The 13,203-nt window shown below is 38.7% G+C and overlaps 1 protein-coding gene and 1 long non-coding RNA gene across 4 annotated transcripts in view; one reads left to right on the top strand and one right to left on the bottom strand.

The window, feature by feature from the left end:
- The window catches only part of KCNIP4 (potassium voltage-gated channel interacting protein 4), a 1,300,658-nt gene that overhangs the window by 565,833 nt on the left and 721,622 nt on the right, over positions 1-13,203 (top strand). The window lies entirely within an intron of this gene.
- LOC123334464 overlaps positions 1-13,203 on the bottom strand; it is a 128,315-nt gene that overhangs the window by 31,578 nt on the left and 83,534 nt on the right. The gene's annotated exons all lie outside the window — the stretch shown is intronic.

Consider the following 13,203-nt stretch of genomic DNA (forward strand, 5'->3'; position numbering starts at 1 on the left):
TGCCAACAAGGAATTAAAGGAGATCATGGAATACAGCCCAGAGCTCTGTCAGGCTGCTAGGGGCGGTCCAGCAGAAGCAGCAGCACATAACAAATGATCATAAGCTGAAACCTGATTCATTCAGTGGGAAGTGAAGATGGAAGCAAAGGAAGAAACCTGGACCTCACTAAATGAAAGATTTATAAGGCAACCTTAGTAACATGGACAGAGAGGGAGAATAAAAATGTTAGATACAATAGACATAATGGTGTTTCACATGCCTGAAGAGGAAATGTACAAAGGCCACAAAAAGATCACCAGATTCAGAATTTGACTCATTAGCAATGCTTCATCAGAGGAGGATGTAGGAAATGCTCAGGAAATGCCCTGGATCTTCTGGATAAGCGAAGAGTGTCATAGGAAGAGATGTCCATTGGAGTTCTTACATAGCCTATCTTGAGCTCTTTCGGAGTCTGAAAATTCATCAATAGCATCATACTCTGTAATCCACCCTCTGAAAGGAACTAAATGTACTCTGTAAAGGAATGATTACTCTGGTTATCAGGACATGATGAGAGCTACACAGAAGTAATCAATGAGCAGCAAATCTACATGGAGTTCAATGGATGGATGAGACTAGCTGATCCACAAAGGAACTTACTGAGCTTACCTCCCTCTCTTGGAAACTGATTCAAACATATCCCAAGAGTGACTTAAAAATTAAAGCAGTAAATATCAAGTTCTGCTAGACCAAGCAAACTTTCTTCTTTAAATTATTTGAATATACAAAATGATACACCTGACCCAAGCCAATCCAATTTGTTGAAAGACAAAGAATAGGAAAAACTGAATCAGATTCACATTAACTGCATTAGCTGTGACTAACTGTCGTAGTTTGTCTGGAACTGAGGGAATTCCTCAGACCTGGAGACTCTCAGCGCTAACAATGCAACCGTCCTGGATAAACTAGGCTGCTTGGTCACCCCATGAGCTGCCTTGGTCACTACCCTATTTAAAGACTAATTTGTTCAAATCTCCCTTGAATTTCTACCCCAGAACTGAACCAAAAGAGTCTTTTAAGAAACTGGTATGTGAAAAAGAAAAAATATCGAAAGAACAGGAAAAAGAAGAGAATGTCAATGTAAAATGGAAACTGTTAACTCAAGCTGTCAACCTTGAACAGAAGTCTTTATTTCCCCCAAATATTTGTGCTAGAAAACTACTGCTTAGTTGAGCTTGCAAAAAGGATGCTTTTCTAATGCTCCTTAATATTTGGGGAATTATGTTAGTAAACTGAGAAGGATTATCTACTTATTCTGTTTGGAAAATTGACTCATTACCTCTGTTACAGAAAGGGATGAGGGTGTCTTAGAATCAGAAGCATTTTACCCTGAAGTCATGATGATGAATCAGGAATTCAATCAGGCTGTGTCTCCAGTGAATTGCACTGTCAAATAATGTTAATAGAACCAACTGAAACCTTGCTCACGGCATTCTCAAGTTTTAGTGCCTTAGAATCTCTTTGAGAGCAAGGTAAACACTTAGTCTCATGTACCTCCTCCCTAGAGTCTGAGGCAGGGCCCCTGAAACTGTACTGTAATTCCTTGCTGGGCTTCCCAGGGGGCGCAGTGGTAAATAGCCAATGCAGGAGACACAGGTTCAATCCCTGGGTCAGGAAGATCTCCTGGAGTAGGAAATGGCAATCCATTCCAGTATATTTGCCTGGAAAATCCCATGGAGAGAGGAGTCTGTTGGGCTACAGTCCACAGGGTTGGAAAAAGTCATACATGACTGAGCATACACTAGTTCCTTGCTAATCGAAGTATGAACTGGTCCAGCAGCACTGGCACTACCTGGACATCTCTGAAAAAAGTGAAATCGCAGACCCCATACTCAGTTCAGTTCAGTTGCTCAGTCTTTGTGACCCCATGGACTCTTTGTGACCCCATGGACTGCAGCACGCCAGGCCTCCCTGTCTGTCACCAACTCTTGGAGTTTACTCAAACTTATGTCCATCAAGTCAGTGATGCCATCCAATCATCTCGTCCTCTGTCGTCCCCTTCTCCTCCTGCCTTCAATCTTTCCCAGCATCAGGGGCTTTTCAAATGAGTCAGTTCTTCACAAGATGTGGCCAAATATTGGAGTTTCAGCTTCAGCATCAGTCCTTCCAATGAACACTCAGGACTGATTTCCTTTAGGATGGACTGGGTGGATATCCTTGAAGTCCCAGGGACCCCACACTAGACCTACTGTTAATAAATAGCATAAGGTTTGAGCCATACTGGCCTAGAAGATTCTGAGGCAGTGGTCCAAGAATAATGACAACAGCAAAAGTTAATGTATTTGAGTGCTAATTACGTCCCATGGATTATTCTACTGCTTTACTGTGGCTTAGCTTGGTTAATCCTCCTAATGAACGCCTAGAGGTCCTGATTTTTAGATGAGGAAATGGAGGCTCTAAAAAAAAGAAGTTCCCCAGTTCACCAGCAGGTGAGTGACTGGGACCTGGCTTCAAAGGCAGGTGGTCTTGGTGGGCCTCAGTCCATGGGGTGGCAAAGAGTCAGACATGACTTAGCAACTAAACAGCAGCAGCAGCTAAGCAATAACATACATTGTGGACCATGGCAAACAGGTTTGCAATAAAAAAAACAAAACAAAACAGGAGATGGGAACTGTGTTTAATTAGCAGTTTAGGGAAGATAGTCTTCAAAGCCTAAAAAGCAAAAGCTAAAAGGCTTCATTTACTGTGTACTGCTGCTGCTGAGTGACGAATGCTTTCTGGGGAAATGCATTCTGATGTATGCATTCTGTGTTGCCTCAGGCCCCTCACCTATGACCTGTGGATGCTACACCTTACCTCATAGCACTGTTGTAGCAAAGGGCAGGGCTGAGGGTGGGACTGGAAAGGATGAGGGTGCAGGGAAGTTTCACAGTGTGGAAAGTGAGCTTTTTTAGTCTGAGAAACCTGGATGGGAATTCCAGTTCTGCTGATCAAACTGTATCTCATTTTCCTCACCTATAAAATGAGATCACAAAGAGTCAGACATGACTGAGCGACTAAGCAAAGCACACAAATAACAACGGAAGTGTATATTCTCTTTGTTAAGGCATACAGACTCTCTTTACACTAAAAAATTTTCATGGTACTATTTTTAAAAGTAATGTTAACCTCCCAGTCAAGTCTGACTCTGCGACCCCCTGGTGGGACTGTAGCCCACCAGGCTCCTCTGTCCATGGGATTTCCCAGGCAAGAATACTGGAGCAGGTGGGTTGCCATTCCCTTCTCCAAGGGATCTTTCTGACCCAGGGATTGAACCTAGATCTCCAGTACTGCAGACAGATTCTTTACCGCCTGAGCCAACAGGGAATCAGGTTTTAAAAGGCCTTGCAAAATGGTTTCCTTCTTCCTACCTGCCAAGATAGCAGAAGCTTTGGCTTGCTTTCCATGCACAATTCCACATGAAAACACAATTCCACATGCAGGACAAATGGCAGCTCTAATGGGGACAATGATAATGATAATTATAGCATCTGTCATCTGGGTAGTAGTTGCAGTAATGGTAACTAATATTTATCATGCGCTTATTTTGTGTTAGGTGCTGTTTTGAATACTTTATTGCTTTAAGTATTTGTTAAGACCACCCCATGAGGGAAATGTTATTACTGTTTTCCTCATTCAGGTTAAATAAAATTGCCCAGGACCAGGTAGTTGGTAAATGAGTAAGCCAGGATGGGAACCTAGACAGTGTGATGACGGACCCAAACCCCTAATTAGAGCAGTGCCAGCTCACATCACACAGACTCGGTTCAGTCCAGAAATTTCTACCCTCTACTCTCCAGGACTCTCCTCTCTCAATAGCTTCTGACTTCCTTCCTCTCTTTCCATGTAGGCTGGATCTTAGATAAGGACTCCTAGCTGCTTACTAGAGAATTAAAAAATATATATATATTTCCAATGCCATGGCATTAATTCATAGAATCATGCTTTTTACTTTCTTCTCTCAGAATGTTAAATCTTGAAATTCTCTGGTTTATTCCCCAACCTGTGCAGTTATCCCAGATTTGCTCGATGTCTAAATCCCCAGTGGTAGTTCAGGAGGCAGATTCTCCCTGCTAGCTTTCTGGAAGGTTAGTAAAATGAGAAACACTTTTTTCTTTTTATTTAGCTGTTAACATATTAAACTGTTATTTCAGTTAGCTTAGTTTTTAAAAGGAATCGTATTTTAAGTGAGTGACAGTGCTCAACCATCTTAACTGTTCAGATGCCCTAAGAATTGCTCTCTTCTAGTTTCCTATTCCTTCAATCTTCTCTTGACTTTGGACCAGAAAATGGACTTGAAATTTCAGTACACTGTAACTAGTAAAGATGTTTGCACATTTTCTCACATGTCTTTTGGTGAAAACTACCGAGACCACCTTACGATAATTTTGATTACTGTTACCACACCACTGATATATTTGGTAACCTTGTGACTGCATGATGTGGCTTCATTAAGGAATCCTTCATTTGTCATTGATGGGGAAAAAATTACTCTTGAGTTATCTTCCCTGCAACAGAAATGGTGGTAACCATAATCTAGTAGAATTTAAAGGGCATTCACATGCTTTTGATTCTTCAAACAATCTTGCAAAATAGGGATTATCATTTTGTTTTATAAATAAAATCAGGAATAAGAGATTAAGCGACATGTTTTCTGTAGTGGAACCAGGACTCAAAACCACTTTTTTCTGAGTTTAACCTCTTTCGCTATGCCACAGGCTTGGCTTCACTAGCATTAGGATATTTTCTGGGATTTTATACCACCATTGATGTTTGTGTCTGTGATCATATTTTACAAATGACATAAACCACTCTTTGTTACCACTGACATTTCACCTTATGCTACTGCTATTTTCAGCTACAGAATGCCAGATGGAAAAGTGATCTTGTTAACTCATTACTCAGGAACAGCAATAACTATGGAATGAAAACTAGCTTCAGATTACAAACAACCAGTAGCTCTTATTACAGGTCTAAGGATTTATCCTATTGCCTGTGAATAGGATATTGAATTTCCATGATCAAAAACAGAGTATTCTTTTCAATGTATGGAATACTTCTCGTGCCAATTACATTCAATTTTATGTCATTTTTGCTCTGTGTTTAAAACCACCCATTTGTCCTCATATCTGTAAGGAGAATATACAAAGTTTAATGCCCTGAATTCTCACTTTTGCAAATTCCAGACTTTATGACTTTGAAATTACTGAAAATAATGATCACATGTGGTAGAATCACAATAAAACATCTTCATGAAAAATAACTTACATTGAAAGCAATTAAAATTTGTGAAGTATTGTCATGTGCTTTTATTTAATCCCTACAATACTCCTATGAGTAGGCAAGGGAAATATTTTTTAAGCTCGATTTATAGATGCTGAATAGAAGCACAGATATGAGAAGTGACTTATTCAAATCCATTCAGCTATCAGGTATCAGAGTGGAAAAATCAAATGGAAATGTGATTTAGAGGAAAAATTGAGAATTTGACAGTGGCTGTATAAAGTTATAGGTGCCTATTAGATATCTAAGAGGAGTTTTATATAAATCCTTAGATGCCCAGGGCATTGAGATGAAATTGGGAGTTTTTAGGATATTGATGGGTTTAGCGCTATAAGCCTGGATGAGGTCATCAAGAGGATAAGTAAAGACAGAAAAAGAATGAGAGACGAACTGAACCCTGAGGCACTCCAACATTCAGAGGTAGGAAAATAAAAAAGAACCAGCAAAGAAGAATACTCAGAGGTATTGAGTGGAAAAACAGTAAATTGTATCCTGAAAGATAAGAACAATTTTATAAGGAAGAGACATGGTCAGCTGATACAATATGCCAATTAAGATAAGGACTGAGATTTACATCTCACATATACTGATGCAGCAGTCATTATGGACTTTACTAAGAGAAGTTTTAGATTAGAATAAATTCAAGAGAGTATGGGAGGAGAGGAACTGGACACAACAAATATAAACAATTCTACTGTAAAATAAAGGGTGGAGACTAAGGGTCTAAAGACTAAGTCTAAGGAGTCTTTGCTCTTTACTTGAAGCTTAACTGATCTGTAAGTCCTCAGTGGATAAAATCAGTCAGGGATTTTGGTATCACTGATGATGTGAACCACAAGTGCTAGGAAGGGAGAATTATTCAAGGCATCACTTTTCTCTCCTGGGGAAATCTCTGTAAGCCCTGGAGAATAAGGTATCCATAGCTGCCTCTCACTTGTCAGTTATAATCTCTCATTGGCAGGGCCTGGAGTTGAAGACAGTATTGCTGAGAGTAACTTCTTGATCTCTGCAATAATGGAAAAGAAAAAAGTGGGGAGAGGGGGTAAAGATGAAAACCTGAGAGCAAGTAGAATTATAATCAGTTCAGTTCAGTCGCTCAGTCGTGTCTGACTCTTTGCGACCCCATAAATTATAATACACAAAAGTAAAATATAAGTTAATGAGTGACGGAAAGTAAAACTTGTTTTGAGTATCTTACTTTTCTCTGTAGATATCTGTAGGTACTTCTTAAATGAAGTAATGAAGTAAAGTTGTCAGTAGATTAGATGTTCAATAAATATATCTTTTTCCAGGACCTCTGCACCTACATTCTCCCTGCGATCCTTTGTCTCCAATATATCTGACAAAATATTTGAAATGAAGAGGAATGTGTGGTAGATTTGAAAGTCATCATAGAAGGATGAATGTTCATAACAGAAAGATAGAGAAGGGAAAACCAACTTGTTAGTAGTCCTTGATCTGTTTTTGTTTGGGGGGGGGATAAAAAAAAGATTCAGGGGGGTTATATAATTTATTTGCTCAAGTTCTGTGCTCTCTGATTCTCAGTGTATCATTCTTTTAATCAATTATACTGCAGTATGAAAAGTCTTGTGAATTAGATGGACTTTAGTGAATGGACAACAGGGAAAGGGAAATTGAGAAAGGCCTTGTAAACAATGGCAGATGGAAGCCCCCGAAGCACTGAGAATAATTTAAATTTGATACAGAAGGTGACAGGCAGCCCTGGAGGTTTGAGAAATGGAAACATGCAGTCAAAACTATGAGCACGGAAGATTATTTTGACAGCCTTTGGTACTGATCTGAAATTTCATATTTTTCAAACAGTTTTTGAGGCCTTGGGGAATATATTTTATATCCCTTGATTAAAAAAAATATTTCTACTATTACATAAATTGCTATATATTCTAGGAATCAGACTCTTTGTTTTGATTTGTTTTGCTTTGTTTCAGGAGGTCATGCAATTGAGTTATGTGACAGATACTTATTAGCTTAAACCCAATCATCTCATTTGGCTCAGCATAATTTTCACAATATAGAAATGATTTGGGTATTTAGTCAAGTTAAATAGAGATGTATGATTCCATCAAGTTAATTATTAGCAAGAAAGAAAAAAAATGAAAGTGTGACATTGTTTAAATTGCAGATGTGCTAATACAGAATAATTATGTTGACTGAAAATGAGCAGTTCCATCAGGCAGACACTGAATTTTTTTCCCCTACCAGAGTCAACACTGAATGTCTTTTAATACACCGGAAAATTACTGGGCAGATTTGAAATAACAAAGCAATCACTGCAAGCTTTGTTTAAAATTCCTCTAGAGAATAAGACAAATAAAATGATTACAGTGATTTGAGTAGTTGGAATTTTATATATATTCACTTAGAAAAACAATATCCCAATTAGTTGACAATTGGTAGCTTCTGTTATTTCCTGAAATGGTTTCTGCGTTAAGATTATTGATCTGTACTTCTATTCAGGTTACCTGAGAGGTTATTCTCATAATAATGAACACATGCAAAGGTTGTACTTATAAATATACCTATTTTACTATTTCAAATTTATGATCTAAATGTATTACCCATATAGGAAATTCTATTGCTTGTACTGTTAACACTACTGCAACAATATTATGTTGAATATTAGTGACTTTGGAAGCTTTATTTTCTTCTACTCTAGTTGTCTTGGCTAGGGTTCTGAATTTAATGCTTTCATTTTTCTCTGTAATTTCAGTAGAGAAATAAGTAAGTTCACTGGATTTTCCAACCTGAGTGTTTGAAAAGTCTAAGTATGGATTCTGATTTTCTAAAGAGAAACATGTTAGAGTTAGAAGTAGTCAAGATACTTATTTATAAAGTGAAATGGATATACTGTGAAATGAATACCCTGTCACCAAGTCTATTAGATACATGTTCCCTCTCTAATGAAACACCAAACAAATGCTGCCTTAATCAAGGAGACCTTAAATTCCTCTCACACCAAGAAGTTTGGAAGTAGTTTTGTGGATCAACCATGTTGAGCCATGATTTGGTATCTCTTATATCTTTTATTCATACTCACAAGACAAATGCCTCAAGTCCAGGCATAATATCCAAGCTCAAGGCAAGGAGAAGGAAGAAGGGGCACGTCAGCAAGAAGAAGGAAGAAGGGGCACGTCAGCACTGAGCTTGTCAGTCCCATTTATCAGAAAGCACTAAGTTTACTAGTAATCCAGCAGACTGCAGATTACATCCCATTGGCTCGAACTGTGTCACATGACCATCCCAACCTGCAAGGGTGTCTGGGAAGATGTCATTTTCACAGTTTTTCTAGCAGAGGCAGGCAAGGAAGTGAGTTTGGGAATGAGCATTCCTTAATTAGTCAGCCAACCATGTCTGGGACAATTAGTGGGTTAGATGAAAGAATTTCAAACCCAGGGTTTCATTGGTCTGCTACACCTAATTCTGTTTAAGATTCCTCTAGGACTTAAGAATAGATTTATTAATACAGATATCAAGGGATATCTGCAAACATGGCCTTGAAGTAGTAGCTACTCCCCTACAAGATACAAGAGCCACCAACAAGTCTAGGTCAGGTCAGGGTGCAGACTTCCCTCTTTTGGTTTCTTTCTCCTCTTTTGATCATTTCTAGTATTTCACATAACTTGGCTGTATCCCTGGAGTTCTCCTGAAACCATGTTTTTGTTTTAAAAAGCAACGTTCTCTAAGTTAAAACCTCAAATGCATATTTAAAATTAGCATAAACATGTGAAACATCTATAATTAATAAAATTCCTACATAAATGAACCTCAATTTGAATTTATATTATTTCCATGTCCACATTAGTTTAAATATCTACTTATGGTATTTCACTAATAGTTTATAACTACCTTTCTCATTTTTTCATATAACCATCTAGGTCCTTTATGAAAATCCCCTGGTTTTTTCATATACAATATTGGTAACTCAATTGTGCATATACCAGCTCATTCACATTTACACCTAGCCATTCTTAAAAACAGAAAGTCCCGAAAAAACATATTTGAGTCATACTTTTGCACAGAAATTATTATTATATGCAATTTTTATGCTAAATATTTTATAGAAATGACAAAAATTCTGCCTTGATTTAAGTTTAAAAAATCATGTCTCTACACATATTACATAAAGCTAACTTTACACTCACTCACTAAACAGCAGCATATTACATAAAAGTACGTTTGGAATACTTAGAGAACTTTCACTCTAGAAAAGAAATACTGCTTTCACCAGCACCAAAATGGCCTCATCATATCTCCTTGGGCCTTATTTGAGCTTTGAGGTGTAAGTAACCTGCTTTTGGCAGGTCATCCTCAATCAGAGGGCTAAACAGGTAAGTTTAAGATAGAAAAACTTTGCTTTTAGGTGAACAAACACTTTGAAAATTTCTGGCAAGGAGCACTATCTATTAAGAGCAGCCTGAGAGCAGAATGTTTCATCATCATAAAAAAGACTCCAGAAGCCTATTGTCAGATAACAGAGTTAACAAGTATGAACAAAAATAACAAGAGCATAAAATTTAATCAGCACTCTTCTTCAGACCACTAACCAAACAAATACACACACACAGAGAGAGCCATTTGTAAAATAAAAAGACATAAAAGCTTCAGTTTCATTTACTTCATGTTGACTAATCACATTAGCCACAGAAGCTTTAATTAAAAGAAGATTGAAAGTAATGAAAGCTTTATCAGCCCTTTTTGTTACAAAGGAGTTAGCATTACTTTGCTGTCTTGCTAGCAACCCTATTGCTGAGAGTTTAGTTAAGCCACTTTGGAAGATCCACAATACCCTTATGTCCTTATGTATAGCCCTATAGCTGGAAACAGTTCTCTAACAAGCAGAAGGAAGTTAGGTTAATGGGAGCTGAAAGTGAAAGTGGAGTCGCTCAGTCTTGTCAGACTCTTGGAGACCCCATGGACTGTAGCCTACCAGGCTCCTCCCTCCATGGGATTCTCCAGGCAAGAGTACTCGAGTGGGTTGCCATTTCCTTCTCTAGGGGATCTTCCCAACCCAGGGATCGAACGCAGGTCTCCCGCATTCCAGGCAGACGCTTTAACCTCTGAGCCACCATCCACAATTACTGAGCCCCAGGAAGTAGATTTAAGGTGGTGCTCCCCGAAATCCTAAAGGTTAAGCAAAACTGCCTCCAGGGCTTAGGAGAAGGGAGAGAGAAACTAGGAAGAGGAACAACTGCCTGGTGAGTCCAAGGTTCCAGAATTCTTACTTTTGAATTCCCTGGAGATCTCTTTCAGAACTGTGTTGTCTAATTTGGTTTCTATAAAAGATTAAACAAAAAAAAGTGTTTTTTGTTTTAAAACATTTGTCTGTTGTTGAAAACAATTGTGCCAAGGGAAAACAGATAGAAGAAGATGGGGAAAAAAAAAGGCCTGAGAAACTATTGTGAGACATAGTGAAACCACCCATCCTATGCTTTATTTTAAAATACAAGAAAACATCACCTAAAAGAGAAAATTCAGTCTAGCAAGTTATGACTAAGCATCTCTACTGCCCAACACTAGTATGTTCAGGGAATGAGACAAAATAAGTAATTTATGAAGGGACTGAGGTAGGAAGAGCAGTGCACTTAAATCAGTAACTTGGTTTTCTCTACTGACTCCACCTGAAGGATTGGAGGCCACAGTCACTTGTCTTAGAAGTGACTTGTCACAGTTATTATTGAGCATCTGCTATGTGCCAGGCACTCTGCCATGTCCTGAGGATTCAACAGTTAAATGTGATTGGGCTTCCCTCATAGCTCAGCTGGTAAAGAATCCGCCTGCAATGCAGGAGACCCCAGTTCGATTCCTGGGTTGGGAAGATCCCCTGGAGAAGGGATAGCTACCCACTCTAGTATTCTTGGGCTTCCCTTATGGCTCAGCTGGTAAATAATCCGCCTGCAATGCTGGAGACCTGGGTTTGATCCCTGGGTTGGGAAGATCCCCTGGAGAAGTGAAAGGCTAACCACTCCAGTATTGTGGCCTGCAGAATTCCATGGACTACAGTCCATGGGGTCTCAAAGAGTCGGACACGACTGAACGACTTTCACTTTAAGTGTGATCTCTGCTGTCTTGCCCCGAAAGAACTCACAGAATAGTAGTAGTCACTGAACAGTAAACCAGGAAACATTTATTAGGTAATTATTCTGGGCCCAGCAATGTTCATAAGGATTACTTTTTAAGTCTTCATGGCAATCCCACTAGGTACATAATATGTGGATTCCCATCTTATAGGTATGGAAATAAGGTGTTGATCAGTTCAAAAACTTGCCCTCAAAGTGCAGAGATGTCTCTGAGCTTAGTTCTTGGGATTCTTTTATAAACCCTGAATGTAGTAGATAAAGAAGGAAATAGTAGTGGTTTTGTGAGTGCATTTTGGAAGCGGTGTTCTGTACAAGTGTGAATAATTATTAAATCAAGGAAAGATAAATGAATCAAAAGTTAAATAAGTCACGAGCCCACACACCACAGCTACTGAAACCCATGTGCCCTAAAGCCTGTGCTCCACAAAAAGAGAAACCACCACAATGCGAAGCCAACACACCACAGCTAGAAAGTAGCCCCCACTCACCACAACAAGAGGAAGCCCCCACACAGCAACAAAGGCCCAGCACAGCCAAAAATAAATAATGCAATTTTTTAAAAGTTAAATAAGTCATAATTGGAAGTGTTTCCCTCACCCAAAATGTAAAGATGCAAAGAAATATAGGGTTATTAAGAAGAACCACCTCTGGCTTCTAGAATATAAGTAATTTCTTATGAAGTATTCCTGAGCCATCAGAGTCCATCCTGGATTAAATACTGGTAGGAAGGAAATTAAGAGCTGGGTATTTCTCAGGCTCTGACTATGTAAATCTCATCCTCCCAGCCAGCAAGACAATCCAAATGTAGCTACATACAATTTTCATGGCATTGAGTTCACCTATGCCAAAGAAGAAATGGAGCTGGGTATCAGGAATGAAACAATGAAACTACCCCTTTGAGGTAGAGGGTGAAAATGTACTATCCAAATGGTTTCACTTATATTCTGGAAATAAACCACTGGACATTGTCAAGATCCAGTAGCAAAAAGATGCTTGAGGGCTAGGCCTTTGCCTTCTCGGCTTGAGTCTAGATTTTGTCCCGCTATTGCATCTAAAATCTGTTCTGGTCAAAGCCTATTTGCAGAAATTGTGTTTGTAAATAGAAGCAGATTAGAATAACTTAAAGGTCAATGGCAAAGCTGAAATATTTCCAGTGTTAAACACAGCACTCAAAAGAAGACATCCTCCATAATAATGTGCCTGAAAACATCTGAGGTTAGAAATTGGTTTTAATTTCGCTAGTGGGGGAGGAGAAAAATCTTGTCCGTATTTGTGATTGTGGTATAGCTTCTAGAAAATGTGCCCTTTGTTACAACATGAAAACAGACATTTCAGAAATTTGCTATCCACTGTCACTCTTCAATTAAATTCTATTCATTCTGCCAGCAAGAAATTGTGTTCAGCCCATTAAAAATAGGAGGCTTCCTTTTCTATCCCCTTTGCCATTATTGATATTGTTAATCATTTTAATTAGTGGCTTCCCATGATTCCAATCAAGGCCAATTAGACTCAAACCCGATAAACAATGAAGAGGTGAAAACAGCAGCTCAAAACATGGATTAATCTCACCAGTACAAAGTGGAAGGAGCTGCGCTTTAAATTGCTTCCATTCACCTCTAAACAGTGGCATTTCCTGGTCCTACTGACTATACCGGCATTAGATAGCTCATGTGCAATGTAATCTATAGTCATACCTTTCAAAGATTTTTACCCTCTATGCTGCTTCAGACAGCATTTGTGTTTGTCCAGGTATTCTCCATCATGCCCTGGTTTAGAGTTTTCTACACCAGCTACCAAATCAGT

Source organism: Bubalus bubalis, chromosome 7 (genome assembly GCF_019923935.1).
Source record: "Bubalus bubalis isolate 160015118507 breed Murrah chromosome 7, NDDB_SH_1, whole genome shotgun sequence".
Lineage (NCBI taxonomy): Eukaryota > Metazoa > Chordata > Mammalia > Artiodactyla > Bovidae > Bubalus > Bubalus bubalis.